Here is a 15254-nt window from a genome sequence, read left to right on the forward strand (position 1 = left end):
GCAGAAAATCAAACAAAACTAACATGTTGTTTTAATTGAATTGAATTGAATTTTTATTTTTGAGATAGCACTGAAAGGCTTTCAGAGCCAGAAGCTGCTCTGGGCAGCTCGATGTAGCCACTGAGACTTCCACTTGACATTACAAAGACAACAAAAACAGTGGAAAATGAAACAACAGTTCCCAAACGCAGAATCAGAAACAAAACTTGTAACTTCACATTTAAGGATAGGTGAGTCAGTCAGTTTGCATCTATACATAAAAAACCTACAAGGCAGATGGAATACAAAGCACTACATAACGCAATGTAGCAAAGTAATTGTATATCACAGTTTATAATGAGAAGCAATCAGATTTTTAACATTGTAACAAGTATTTGAACGAAGCATAACAAAAGGAAATAATTGTCTCAGTTGAACACCACATTCAAACGACAGGAATAGACACAATAAAACCTTAGATATTTTAAAAATGCCGCCGCTACTGCTTCTTTGTGAGAATTTTCGTGTCTTGATGCTTCGTAACAATGGCAGGAAGAGCGTAGTTTAACGTTTCTAGCTTGTAGTTAGTGCGAAAATGAGGCGCGAACCATAGGACTGTGCTACTCGTACGTGCATCACTGACACCAGCTGTCAGGCAACCGGCCGATATTAAAAAAAGCTTTTAGCACTGTCGAAGTCAAATGAAAAGAAGATACAATGCCATATGTGTATTGGTGTTCAATCTTTATCAATCCATATTTTTGAGACGAGGCACGTGACCACGCAAAATATGGTATGTTTGCGATTATGCGAACAACTTTCTTTTGCAAAGCACTAGTCTATGAATATTTTATTTACTTGTTGTGAGCGAGACCAGGCTACAATAGTTAAGATGTGGAAATGCAACGCATTGTAAATTCGCAGCTTAATTATGACGAGCAGAAAGGACCAGCCTCCTGACAATGCTGCAGTGACAGATGAAAGTTTCTTACACGCCTGAGTTATGTGCACATCCCAAGTAAGGTGTGAGGAAAAGGGTACGCCTAGTATTTTATTATCTTCAATGATGTCAATACGTTTAATTGAAATTTAATAGTATTCTGTAGACTAGAAGGCTTATTTCAAAATTTAAAGATTATCTTTGTCTTTTTTGCAATAATGGTATTAGGATTTGTCTTGCTTCCAGGAGGACAGTTTTGAGAGCACGCTATTGTACTTTGTTGCTAAAGTGTTGATTTCAGGTCCAGAGAACAGTATAGTACTATCGTCAGCATAAATTATAAATGTAACTGTTTTGTCAATGTTCACTATACCGTTGATGTAAACGCCGAATAACAGAGGACCCAGAATACTTCCTTAGGTTACGCCTCTTGAAATAGTAAGAACATGTGATCGATGAGGACCCAAACACACGAATTGTGAGCTATTTTTTAAGTATGATTCTAGCAGTCTTATTTTTAGGACGCGAATTCCCGAGTAGGGAAGTTTTTTATTAGGATTTCATGATTGAAACAACCAAAGCTTTAGAGAAATCTATGAATAGTGCAAGCGTGAAGAACTTTTTACCAATAATTAGTAGTATGGTTTCCTTCATAGCTAAAAGCCCTGTTTCTCTTGATCGTTCTTTACGAAAGCCGACCTGTCCTTCCGAGAATGTATTATGTCCAGTGAAAAAAAAAAAAGCTTTTCGTCGAAGAAAAACGAGTTTTTCCAGACCTTTGGAGAAGATTGGAAGAACTGCTTTTGGCCTGTAGTCCGATCTTTATTTTTTCATCGCCTTTGTGTACTACAGACACTCTAGCTGTATTCATTAGAGCTGGAAATATCCCAGATGCTAGTGATAAATTATATATGTGTGTACGTGCGGGGACAATAAATTCTAGAACGTAGTTCACTGGTTTCATTTGTATGTCGTTTATGTCCCTAAGGCCTTACTCTTCCTCTCAGTCGTGAATATTTCAACGATTACACGTGCGTCAGTGGGTGCAAGAAAAAACATTTCACATACGGACTGGTCGGCATTATTATAAAAACCACATATTAGGGGGGTCACAGAACTATCTAAAAAGCGCGTGTTGGAAACGTTCACCAGTTGTTGACCAGTAGTGTCTCGATTATTAAGTGTGATATTCTCAGGTGCCGAATGCTTCCGTTCATCACCTAGCACGGGGTTTATCATCTTCCATGCGGCGTCCGGTTGCTTGCTTCCTGTGTCAGCAAAAATATTATGATTATAAGCTGCCTTCGCACGCCGAAGTTTGATGTTTAGTTTATTATTGTGCGTTTTAAATTCCAGCAATTACAACGGACAACGATAGCGAAGGAATGCATGGTAAAGTTCACTTTCATTTTTATCATTTCTACGTGAAATCAGTAACCCATGGTTTTCTAATTTTTTGGATTGCTTAAGCGTTTCCTTTAGGACGTGTTTAGCATAAGTGCGTGTGAATGCTGCATGTAACTTGGCATAGGCGTCATTTGCATTTTGTATTCGCAATATAAATGACCAATCATGGTGCGAGATTTCTTGTTTAAAGGATTCAAGGGCTGTTTCCGATACGCAATGAAACAGAAAGGGCTCATGGCGGGTCTTTTTGTGTGTTTCATTCGCAGCATATGTCCTAAAAACGGCACAGTGGTCGCTTATATCTGACGCTGTAGTACCGGAATGACAAACGGTTGTGTCTATGTTTGTAATAAGCAAATCAGGAATTGATGCAGTATAATGTGTTATGCGGGTTGGCGTTTTGACCAAGTTTAGAAACCCAGAAGCATTTAGCATGATGCTAAGATCAAGAACTGTAATGGCGCTTCCTAACATGTGTATGTTAAAATCACCACCACATATCAAGTGAAGGTTATTACTACAGATATAATCCGGAAGGCTCTCAAAGAATGTTAGGAATAATCTGAAATTTGCATGAGGCGGACGATATACTATAACGATGGTTTCTATATGCTGCTTAAGGGTTAAAATCTCATAATCATCAGTAACCGGACAGAAACTCGGTACCAAGGAAGAGTTTTGAGTTGCTGCAGTGTATGCGGCGACGCCACCTCCTCGCTGATTTGTGCGATTCCCGAAAAAAGTTTTGTATCCGTCAAGTTCAAGCATCTGGCAGCCATCGTTGTACCATGTTTCTGTAATCATTATAACATGGTATTTGAGAGAAAACTGTCCTAAAAAAATCACGTATGACATTTATATTGCTAACAACCAAGTGCGCGTTTAGATGCAGTACAAATCTGTGTTTAATAATACCGGGCTTGACATATTAAGGGGAACTAAGATCGTGGTAAGCAATCTCAACAATAAATGTAGTCGCACAGAAGCATTAAGGTTATTATTAACATATATTGACAAGATCAGTTTCGTCAGCGATGTGCATTATTGGCGAGGCTTCAGTTTTATTTGTGTATAACCCACCATTGAATTTCCATACGGCTTTCCACTGGAATTCAAGCTTGTCTGTAATGACCTTCCTCAAAGGTGCTTCAGAGCTCGAAGAGATGCCGGTTTATATACCACATGGGGATCTTGATGTCGATCCCGACGCCTTCGTTAGTTAGTCTAAGCTTCCGCGCAGTCTTCAGAACTTAGCCACGCTTCGTCCTGGACTTAATTTTCATATTGATACTTGTTGCAGAGGAATTCCGTAGAGGCACACGATGGCAGATTTCAATATACGTTTTACTGATTGGTTCCTTAATAGCAGTGCCAATCTTAGATATGATGTCGGTGACGTTTTCTTCCTCGTGTTCTTCAACGCCTTTAATCTCAAGGTTGCAGCTTCTCGTATACTGCTGGAGTTGTGTTAGCTGTTTTTCAAGCTCCGTGTTTGCTTTTTTTTCAGTTTTAACATTTCACTTGCAGTGCACTGTTTTCATCTTTCAGCTTGGCATTCTTTGCAATCTCGGCGTAAAGCCTTATTTTCAGGTCATCAATCGCGAACGAGTGCGAGCGACAAGTGCGAATAACAAGCCTGATGTAGACGAAAATTTGCCCCGGAAATAAGAAGAAAGCCTTCACTGCTTTGTGTGCCGTTCTAAGAAAGAAAACAGGGTGTGTTACTTTCACTGATTTTTATTGCCTTCAGCACTGACACCATTCTTGGAATAAGCAAGATGGCTTGCATCCATGCGATTGGCTTTGTTGTGGTTTTGATCGATACAAGGTGAATTGAAATGTCTGTCGTAATTTAAAACGAGTACTTCGTATGCATAAGAAATACAGATACTGAACAGGGGTATGCATAAATGTAAATAATGACGACTTATCGAGTCGAAACAGTAAATCCGCATCTGGTATTTTTTCACTCGTATTAACCAAAATATGCGCTACTACACGTGTATAAAAGGAGAAAAAGGTCGTTGCCATCCTCAGTAATTTCTACTTTGTGCATTCTTGCGGCAAGAAACCAAGCTGAACAAGTTGCTTCCTTTAAAGGCTGACAATATCAGTAGTTATTAGAATGCAGCATAAAAGTTTTGCATTATACCTCCAGCACCACCAAAGATGATTTAAAAACGCGGGTGCCTCACCTGCCTTATCCTCACACACTTTTGAGTTGTCAGTTGATAGTTAGCCGTCTTGTTTGACATCTGATTCCAAATTTGCTTTTTTCACGAGCGGTCAGCAGGAAAACAAAGTAGTTCTGCTGATTTTAGTTCATGCGGTGGAGAACACAGCAGCTCATCGTAACTTGTCGATCGTCATGTAGTTGCGAAGCCACATCACACATAAAACACAGTAGGAAGAACCGGGACGTTGCAGCCTTGATCGAGAGAAACTGTCCACTGCTTCTTTCTACATCAGTTCCGTTATTTCAATAAATCCAATTTCTGGGCGGTTGGCTGATGTCTTTAAAGATAAAATTTCCAGCGCAGATAAAATACAGACCAACCAACAGACATCCGAGAAAGCGGGCTCTCTTTCCGCCGCCGCGCCATCGCACAAAGACCACAGTACGCGCGCAACTCCACGGGCGACCCACCCAGTCGTCACCGGGGAACAAAAGGAAGCATGGGATGGTTAAAAAGCTATTCCCACCATGAGTGTGGAGCCACGGGTGTCGCGGCACCCTGCACGCCATAGTAGAGGAGAGTCGCTTCTTGGCAACTCGAGTGGGTGGCAAAAATCCTCCGCGAGCGCTGCCAGCTATCCTCTCTCTTCGACCGCCCAACTCTCAGCTCCATTCCTCTGCCTTCCCATCATCCCCGTTCGTTATATGGAAAAGAGAATGGGTTGATGGAGGTAGCGGATGGGACGACGACTACGCGAAACCAGAAGGTACCACTATAAAGAAATTCAACTCAAGAACTAAGCGGAAAAAGTCTCTCAGAGGAGGCTCTCAAGTCTATGCCATAGAGAGATTTTCATGATGCCGGAGTTAACCTGATTAAGCACTGCATAATTCCCTTTCATCCGCCACGCCCTGCGATTGCACGATAGCAGGTTTAAGGGGATTAGCCACGACATCACGAGAACCGGTGACCGCCATTGGCCAGAAGGTCTCCTTTGAGGGGCATTTGCCGCTTCGTTCTTGAGTTTCATCCGTCTCTAGCTATAGGAAGTTCCATTACCTACAATACTAGTTCACGCGATTCATCTTTTCTCTGACGGGCTGGCATACTGGCTTTACTAAGCAGTCGAAAGCATCTTTACACTTCAAAAGGCTATCGTAAAAACTGGTCGCTGGCTTTGCTGACACACCTGTACATTCTTGCACGTTTCCGTTTAAGATTTGTACCAAATGCGTCAAAATTATTCTGCATGCTTATCACTTTTTAAAGTGCTTGTCGTCCAATTGTACCTTTTTATTATAATTTGGGCATTTCACTTGCATTATTTCTGTACTCGCAAAAGTCATCTTTTTTTCTTGTTCCGGCGCCAAGCCCATTTTACCTTCGAGTGAAAAAATGGACTGATTCTGGGCTGTAGACATACTCCTCACGCCGAAGCCACGGCGTTTACCTGCAATTTGAATGTCTATGACAGAAGGCTGCCACTGCAATTTCAGGGCTGGTATGCGCAGTGCTACGAGTTCATTGAGAAGTAGACAAACGAGGTCTACGCAGCCAAGATCATCCCTAAGACGCTCTTGGATGATGATGAGCGGTTCATGATTTACGTAGGTCATCGTTACTCGAATTCTTGGCTTGTATAGAGATGTTTCTGAAGTGACAGTGAGGACAACTACACTGAATCTTTGTTCTTAGTAAAATATTTCTCAGTTGGTTTTCGTGCAATGTTCGTTCGGCACCCGAAAGGTCCATTTTTGTTTTGTTCAAGAAACTAATATTTAAAACTTGTCCGGCTGCTGCATTGTAAGTTGTCACCTCAAAACAGAAAATTACTCTGCGTTCACCATTTGGAAGTGAATTATATCAGGGATCGTCTAACCTCAGCGATCTGCGGCTAAATCTGTTATGCGCCACAGTTTGCTACCTAAAATAGCTAGGCGTGCCGGCACCGACCTTTTATTTTTTTAGCATTTGTAGCCCTCAAAATCTCCGTTTTCAACTACAGTTGTTCCGTTGATACGGTAATGCTGCATTCTATTGATGCACGCAAACTTCGTTTCAAGTCATTTTAATGCATTTAGAAGTTTAGAGGAGCACTTTAGCTGTGAAAGTCGGTTACAACCATGGAAGAAAACTTATACGTTATTGCAGCAAAATATAGCAGCGGCTAAAGCAAATACAGGAGCGCAGATCACGGACGATCTGGGAGGCGGGACGCTCCCGGTTATGTCGGAACACTTTATTGAAGCAAATGCATTTTTCTTTATTTTACCCATGCGCAAAGGGACGGAACGCTAATATTTAGCGTTTACATAGAAAAACCAGCAGGAATAAACAGTGCACTTCCGCTAAGTACTACAGATTCAGCACTAATACAAGTGTCTCCTCTCTGCCTTCATATGAAATTCGACTAAAGTTCACACGCATTTTTATCTCGACTATTAAGAATTATTCAGACAGGCGGGGCTTGGAGGTGACTCAAGCCTTCTCTGAGCAGGCTTCACAATGGTCAGGAAAATTAGTGCCTTTTTTATACTGAACGCTCGTGGTGACGTCGGAGCCCATTAAGACACATTCTGGTTTTCCCAGTGCACACTTTGCCGCATGCAAAAGAGGACTCACACAACGGACCCTAGTCTGACAGACCAGGCGTCGCATAACGCCCGTGCTCTCCGATCCTGCGTAGTTTCCTGAATATACACCAGCAACTGCTACCGCTGGGGCTTTTTACTATTGTAGTATACGACGTTAGTAGTCGTACTGAGGAGTCAACATCCTCTGCAATTTTTTGTTGCTTGCTTTACTAAATCAACCATTAGGGAGTATTAACCGACGGTAGAGCAGCCGCCATTTTGTTGTCTGTGGCGCTCTGCTAAATGCCGCGGGCGTGTCTGCGGATATTATTGTCTTGCGCTCAGGCCTGCACTGCTGCCGCTATACGTGCTACAAAAGCAAATTAGCACCCGTGACCTCAGGGCAATGCCTTGTATAAAATGTTTATTTGTTTGTTGCCTATAAACGGACAAGGAAATCGCGAAACACGACACCCTGCGTCACAAGCACGTCGTTGGTTTCCACAGCCACTTTGAGGACGACAACAACGTGTACGTAATTTTAGAGCTGCGCACAAGACAGGTGCGTTGACGTTTCACTCTCCTTCCTGTTCATTTGTGCTTGTATTTTATCCATTCCTTCGTAAAGTCGGCTCACAAATGCGGGGCGCTAATTTCTTGTTTGCGGCAATACCTGTAGCCTGCTGGGACATTTTTTTCTTTCAGTAATTTAAGACTAAGCACGGGTTGAGTGAGCCTGCGCCTAGTCTTGGCCTTTTCGTGAATTTCCTCAGTAATCAGGCTACGGAAACGAAAAATTGGGCGGTCACATGCAAGAGAGAAAGATTTGGGCGTCTGCACGTGATGTGTTCACACGAATCACGTTGATACATTGCTTCATACACTAGACAACACATCACTGCGAAAGCACTACAGTCCCATTGCGAGAAAAGCCGGCAGAGACCACGCGCGCGTGCGTGGGTGTGCGCGGGCGTGCTTGGGTGTGCCTGCGTGCGCGTGTGTGTGGGGGCGTGTTTGCGTGCGCGTGTGTGTGTTGTGTGTGTGCGCGTGCATCTGTGCATGCGTGTGCGCGTGTGTGTGCACGTGTGTGCGCGCGCTCTCGCTCGCTCGCTCGCAGATGGTACAGAAAATCCCAGTGATGGCAACAGAAATAGAGTGACGCCATCGAGAGGCCGAATGAAACATAAGCAAGACGAGCACCTCCTTAAACGATGTCTTTTGCGCAACCAATACGCAAACACAAACTCCCGGAGCACAATTGCAGTGCATGTACAAACATTACATGTAAACAGTGCACCCAGGGACAGTAATGTTTATCAGATACATCGTTCATCAGATCGACTCATCGTCATTTATATAGTCAATTGAAGAAATTTACTGCTGAAGTTCCACCCCCTCATGTAATGCCCCTTCAATGGGGCCTTTGAGGTATTAATAAATAAAAATAAATGCTATCGCATTACCGCATGTAAGCAGTCTCAATAGCACCCGCCGAACTCTTTTTTGTTCTGCCATTAGTCGGATGAGCAACAGTTAACTGAATTGAGCTTAACAGCGCTTGCGAGTCAACTGTCCCGCTTGCTGTGCACGTCGTGGAAAGCCGTATTTGCCGTAGGCTTTACCCTAACTGATGTCCTTGGCGTTTGCTTGATCTCACCTTTAGCCCTTTAAATCTGCCTTCTTTGTCTACATAGCCCACGGGAGCCTTTCCCGGTTAAACGATGATGATAATAATGCATTTGTATGGCGCCAGGAACTCTGGACAAACAGCGTTATGGCATACTGTGTCGCCTGCTCAAGGGGAGGGGGGGTGTATTTTTCTAGCGTTTCACCCAGAAGAGTCCGAGCGTCAGGAAAGCTTGTACCTTAATATCACCAGTGGGTACGCAGCGGCACTCGGTATCGAACCCTGCACCTCACAGTTGCGAGATGGATGCTGAAAGCACTACGGCACCGAAGCGGTATTTATCAAGTCAACCTGCTCGCCTTTCTTCTTCCTCCTTCGCTATCTCTCGACCTTTGCATCTGTCTGGCATACAGCACCTTATTAGAAACTTCGTTGCGTTGTCTCTAGCGCCATGCTTCGCTGCACAGCACTACTGACAGCCTGTTTTTTTTTTTAGACTTCCAAGGTTTTTTTTATTTAGCAGAAATCATGAAATGCGGACACAAATCTTCAGGACTGACTTTGATGCGTTATTAAGAATATAACGCTGCAGGCCCATGTGCATTTGTTATATTCTTCGCAGTGCGAAACTTGTAATTCGTGTTGCTATTACTGCTTTTTCTTCGCAATCACTGCCTTCTTCTGTGCCTCGAATTGCACAGCTGCAATAATATCTCGTAACGAGGTCAAGCACCATTCGACACTAACGACAGTGCGAGAGGAGATGCAGTGATGCTGGTTTATAAAGGCATATATCTCGCCAATGTGTCATGGATTACGTTTTGCTGATATATACAGTATAGGGTTCATATGACTCATATGGGTCACACTGCGTAGCCAGCAGTGATGGAAAGTGCCCGAGCCAAACACACAACACACAGGCGTCATTTGTACGCGACCGGTGTCTCGTAAGCCGTGGAACAATAAGCTCCAGTCACGGGGTACTCGGTGAAGTAAGCACAGCTATGCACACGCTGTTATTCAAGCATACAAGAAAAGGCTGTGGGCGGATGAATCCTAGTAAGCCGATGAATGTTTGTTCGGCAGAAAAAGAGGCGGGAGTCCTAGTGGCCGGTCATCGCCTGGCTGACGGGCAGGTGTGGTGACAAAGGGCCAGCCGAAGAGGGTTCCACGACGCTCCGTGGCGAGTGACGTCTTCCCTCACAAAAGAGTATTTAGAGCTTCATCGGTTACTGCTAAGCACAGCAAATCTTCGCTCTCCCCAGGAGATTGTCTTCCCGGCCCAACCACAAGGCAGCCTTTCTTCAGCGTCGCGTCAGCGCCTCGCCTGTCGGCATCTTCGCTCGGCGCCCGACTGGCGTCTTCAGACGTGGTTGTGGAGAAATTATAGATTAAGCCGCTCAATTATTCCCTGTCGTGCAATACAGCGGTGACTGGAGAGCTGCTGCTGCCTTCGCAAAAAGGGGCCGCGCTTATGGCAGGCACAGCTGAGGTATGGATCAATCCAGAGGTCGTTTCAATGTGCTACTAGTCATTGCCCCCCCCCCCCCCCCATTCTCCACTTACGAGGCACTTCCGGCGCCGACACTTCTCCAGATATCTGCGTCATCCTATGTCACCTCGCTTTGAGCGCCTGTATGTCGTTTCCGGCTACGTCAGTGGCCGAGAATAAGGCGCGACACAGAAAAAACGCTGCCATGTGGTGCGGCGTGAGGAACCACTAGAATGACAGGGTGGCACACACAGCGCCATGAATTCGTATGAACTAACCAATTTTTCAACCCTCTTGCACCCATGGAAGCTGGAGGAGAAGGATGAGTGCCCTCCTCCGTTCCCGGGTGGTTCGCTGTCGTCGCCTCCTGCCGTTCGCTCGTTCGTGGCTGGATGGTGAGGGCAATAGGTCGTGCGTGTACCCCACAATCTCTGTACGAAACGGCGTACTCATAATTCGTAAATAAACTCGATGGGTTCCCTCATGAGAGTCGTTTCGAAATAGCTTAACACATAAGAAGGAAGATGACACGTTCATGCTGTGAGCTGTGCCGCCTTCGTTTCAATTCTATTGTGTTACGCTACTTCGCGACGCAATTGGAAGTTTTTACTGCACTTGAGACGGACGCCTCCTATGAAAGTGCAGTGGCCCCGCCTGGCAGCACCCATGCCACTTTGCGGACGCAGGAAGGGGGATTCTATTGCGTCTAGCTATACTAAATGTAGAGGCTTCTAGCGTAGTATAGGCCTCCTGCACTGCCCAGGGGGCGCTGCGAAAATGGTGCTAATGAGCGCCCTCTGCCCTGCGCTGCGTAGTACCAAGCTCAGTCGTCTGCTTCCAAAACCACGTTTTACAGTAAAGACCCGCCACTTTCGCTTGTGTTGTGCCACGGCCTGCAGCGAATATCGGGCGCCGAAGAATTTTTCAGGGGTGGCACGCTGCGCAAAGGCGAGAAATTACGCAATGCTAAGTACGTGTTTGCGGATCAAGAAAGTAGCGGCGAAGTTTCAGCGCTGTGGCAATCGCAAGTGAAGCGACTCGTGCACGAAGTTAAACTTTAGGTGAGGTTTGTGTGATACCAGATTCAGGCACACGAACACGTTTATTGGAGGAAGTGCATCTAATTAACGAATTCGCAGCAGTCATGAGGAGACAACTTGTGTACGGAACTGCTCGAACTCGCGACGGTACGCGCCGCGCCGGTAGCGGTCTTTCAGCATGCCACTAAACGGCGAGCAGCCCTTGTTGCAGGTAAACAAGTAGCCATGCGTGTAGTTGCGACCATTTGTACCTTCGGCAAAATGATAACTGATCCAGTGCATATAAGCTCGCAGTAATGTACATACGTGCGAATTGCGCCGCAGCGCCAGCTCGTGCGCTGCTTGCTTGATGTAGCTTTTAATGACATCTCTCGAACATCGGTGTGCTGTCATCACGCAGTGTTGCCGTGCTGCGCTGCCTTAACGTGCTGGCTTGAGGTCTATGATGAGCACATATAACCCTCCAGCGTGTTCTGCTCGCTGTGGGGTAGTAAATTCGCACCGAATCAGCCCGGCCGTACACACACCGAACCGCTTCACCACTTCGCGCCAGTGGGTTGTTGTGGCCGGGTAGCGAATCGTAAATCACAGGCCATGCCAGACGTAGGCCGCGGGGAAGACCGTAGGCACATATGCGGGGTGACTGGCCGAATCGTTTCTCTCGTCGCCAACAAAGTGGCGACTTCATATCCTGCTGTTCGGCACTGGTTCCCACGGTTTGCCGTCGGGACTGCATGTGCAAAGGACCGAATTTCAGCAACGCAGATAATCAAGCGGACCTCAGCAGGCGAAGCAGCCAACATTGCGCAAAATTTCTCTCATCCGGTGAGTCGAACTGCAGTTATCTAGCGCGCCCGGCGGTCTACTTAGTGCGGCCTTGTAGGAAAACGGTAAAATCTGATGTTGCGATCTAGCCCTTCTTGCTCATGTCAGCCCAGGACGCAGCAGTAACGACGGTGACGCTTTTTCGAGCCTGAGGCGGGTCTCTCGGGCGGACCGATGTCGTCGATGCCGTCCGCTGCCAGCATTTCGTTCCACGCTACACGGAGCTTCCGCTTTCGAAAACAAGCCTACTGCCGGCTCGCAGCGTGGTCTTTGACAAGTGACGAGCCTTTTCGTGCGATCAACAGGGCAGAAAAGAGTGCGAATCGACGCAAACCGCTGGCTAGAAACGTGCTTCTGCACAGCCAGGGCTCAGTACTACCCAACCTGGTACTACCCAGTCAACTTTTTTTGCCACCACCAGGCGCCGCTACCATACCTCAAACTCCAGTGCAAGAGGCCTATAGACGTATACAGATTTACTCGACGTGTTGCTCGCACGCGCAGTGGCCCCGCCTGGCCGCACCGCTGGCACTGCGCGTGCGAAGCCGCCGTTCGGTAAACAAGCACACTACTATGCTAGTAAACCTTCTTGATCTTAAAAGTAGAGGGTTTTAGCCTTAGCGGATACTTATTAGGGCGGATGTATAGCAGATTAAGGGAGTTTGGCTGCGAACGCTCAGTGGCCCAACTGGCCCCGCCCCTGTCCTTGCGCGTGCGCAGGAGGCGTCCGGTAATTGGTATGCGTCTATGCTAATACGTAAAGCTCTCTGTTAGATACTACACACCCTTAGAATACCGGAGACGTATTTCCGTGGCACCACGCGTGTACAGTATTGGTCCGGCTGACTAGTAGACGTCTACGCCAATAAGTCTCTGCTATGCTAAACGTCTTGGGTTTGCATTTGTCGAATGCACTTCTGCGCGCCCTAGCAGGCGTTACGCCATACCAGCGCATGGTCGTTAAGGCGTATTGGGTCGACCCGATCGCTACTGACGTGAATTGCCGAACCAAGAGACGCTTGTATAAAGCGGACTTAGGATCCCAGGTAAATAACACTGCAGTAACAAAGTTTCATCGTCTGTCCTAACTTTTCCTGACTTGCGCGACAGTCGATGCTTCGCCTCTGTGATTATGAAGGCCTGATGACAACATATATTGGGTTGTGCTTCCTCCAAACCGCTTCTATAGGATATTTGGTGATACGGGTGTATTCTGGCTGTATTTGTTTACTGACATTTCTGTGGAAATAGTTCTCCCGTTCTGGAATCGTTGTTTAGGGAGCGCGCCCCCACCAATTGAAAGCTACCTACATTTTGACACCTGCCGTTAAATATTGAGATGTCCTTCTCTGGACCCTGAATTTTTTACCTTAAAATAATAAATCAATCAATCTTTATCAAGAATGGCGTGCTTTGCACGTGCATGGTATGGTCACCACTCCACAACCGGAAACCGAGTTCCTTCAGAATGGCTTAATTTTAATGCTCTCCCAAAAGCTTTAGTAGCGCATTTTCTGCGCAGTCTCTGGAGGAGATGCTCCGTTGCCACAGGACGCTGACCGATGAAGAAGTGCGCAACTTTCTACACTAGCTGCTCCTCGCCTGCGAGTGCCTGGTGCAGGAAAGGGTCCTCCACCGAAACCTGAACCCTGCAACACCTGTTCCTTACCGAAGACATGAAACTCAAGGTGGCCGACTTTGGGTTCTGCGCCCGCGTTCACTTCGAAGGCGAACATGTTTACTAAATGCGGGAGCCCCAATTATGTCGCCCCTGAGGTCTTGGCCAGGAAGGGCCACAGCTACGAAGTGGACGTCTGGGCTGTTGGATGCATCATGTAAATGTCATCTAATTCCGCATAAATGTTTGCAGCGGTTAAAGTGGTAATGCTTAAAACGACAGCTGCATGTTTATCGTCAAGCTATACCACTCTATTATAATATCGCAAATGAATGTAAATATTAACACGTTCTTGCTTATCTCCCGTGTGTGACAATCACAACGAAAAAAATCTTGGCCTTGGAATCTATCTATACTTCAAAACTTCGAAGAAAGTCGCGCCAGAGCCTACGGTGGTGACGGGTTGTGTTCTAACTTAGTTGCTGTTCTTATAGTCAGGCAGACTCGCCACGATTGATCTGGAGTTCTTGTATACGAGTGAGCAAAGTATAGACAGTCAATTTTGTTAAAGGCAACTTAACATTCTTTAATTTTTCCTCTCGCCACTGGTAATCGTTGCTTGCCGATTTGATGACGATGATGATGGTTTTATGGCGCAAGGGAACTGTGGCTGAACAGCGCCACAGCACAAGGTGTTTTCTTCTACTCAATGTGGGGTCGAAGATCTATTTCCAAGCATTTCACCTTAAATAGCCTGAGCACACAGACCAGAGGAAAGCTTGTACCAATTGTATCACTTTGGGTACCCGGCGGCACAGGGGATTGAACCCCGCAGCTTCCACACGTGAGGTACTTGCACTATATAACTCTGCTTCTTCATCTTATAGAATATTTTCAAAGCAGCAACCGCCACTATGCTGACAGAGGCGCAATAGTCGGCAGCGCTGGTACCGGCAAAAAAGTTGCCGTTATCTATGATTATATAACCAGTTTTATTTCGTTGATAGTTGCTTTTAAACCTCCTTGGTGTCGTTGTGTCCCAGGTGGAACGAATTCGTTCCCGCTAAAATTCTACGATTGTCCCGCCTCTGAAGTTAGGATTTGATCAGTTCAATCAGCAGGCGGGAAGCCACGTTCATATGTCGAAAAACTACGTTTCAAATACTTTGTCCGAGTTTTTCATACACGCTGCCTGATATACGTTTATTCGGGTCGAGGAGAACGCGATTCCCTGAAAGAAAATATAGTCGAAAAATATAGCGCACTGGCCATTTTTAACCAAAATAATTATTACAAAGCAAACAATGAACAAAAATAAACTTTAACATGACATGCCTGGAACTGTTCTTGCCAAGTACGCGCTGTTGGTGCGGAGCCCCCCGTTCAAGACGTCATCGGTGGAGAGAACCCAGGCCCGAATAAGGAAACACGACTACGATGTCCCCTTGACTGTGTCCTCCGACGCAAGAGTCCTCCATCGGGAGCCCTCGAAGCGGCCGAGCTTCGAGGCATTCATGCACCACAATTTTATGACAAGGGGTAGGATTCACTTCCGCGTTTGTATGAAGTGTATATG

Source organism: Amblyomma americanum, chromosome 8 (genome assembly GCF_052857255.1).
Source record: "Amblyomma americanum isolate KBUSLIRL-KWMA chromosome 8, ASM5285725v1, whole genome shotgun sequence".
Classification (NCBI taxonomy): Eukaryota; Metazoa; Arthropoda; class Arachnida; order Ixodida; family Ixodidae; genus Amblyomma; species Amblyomma americanum.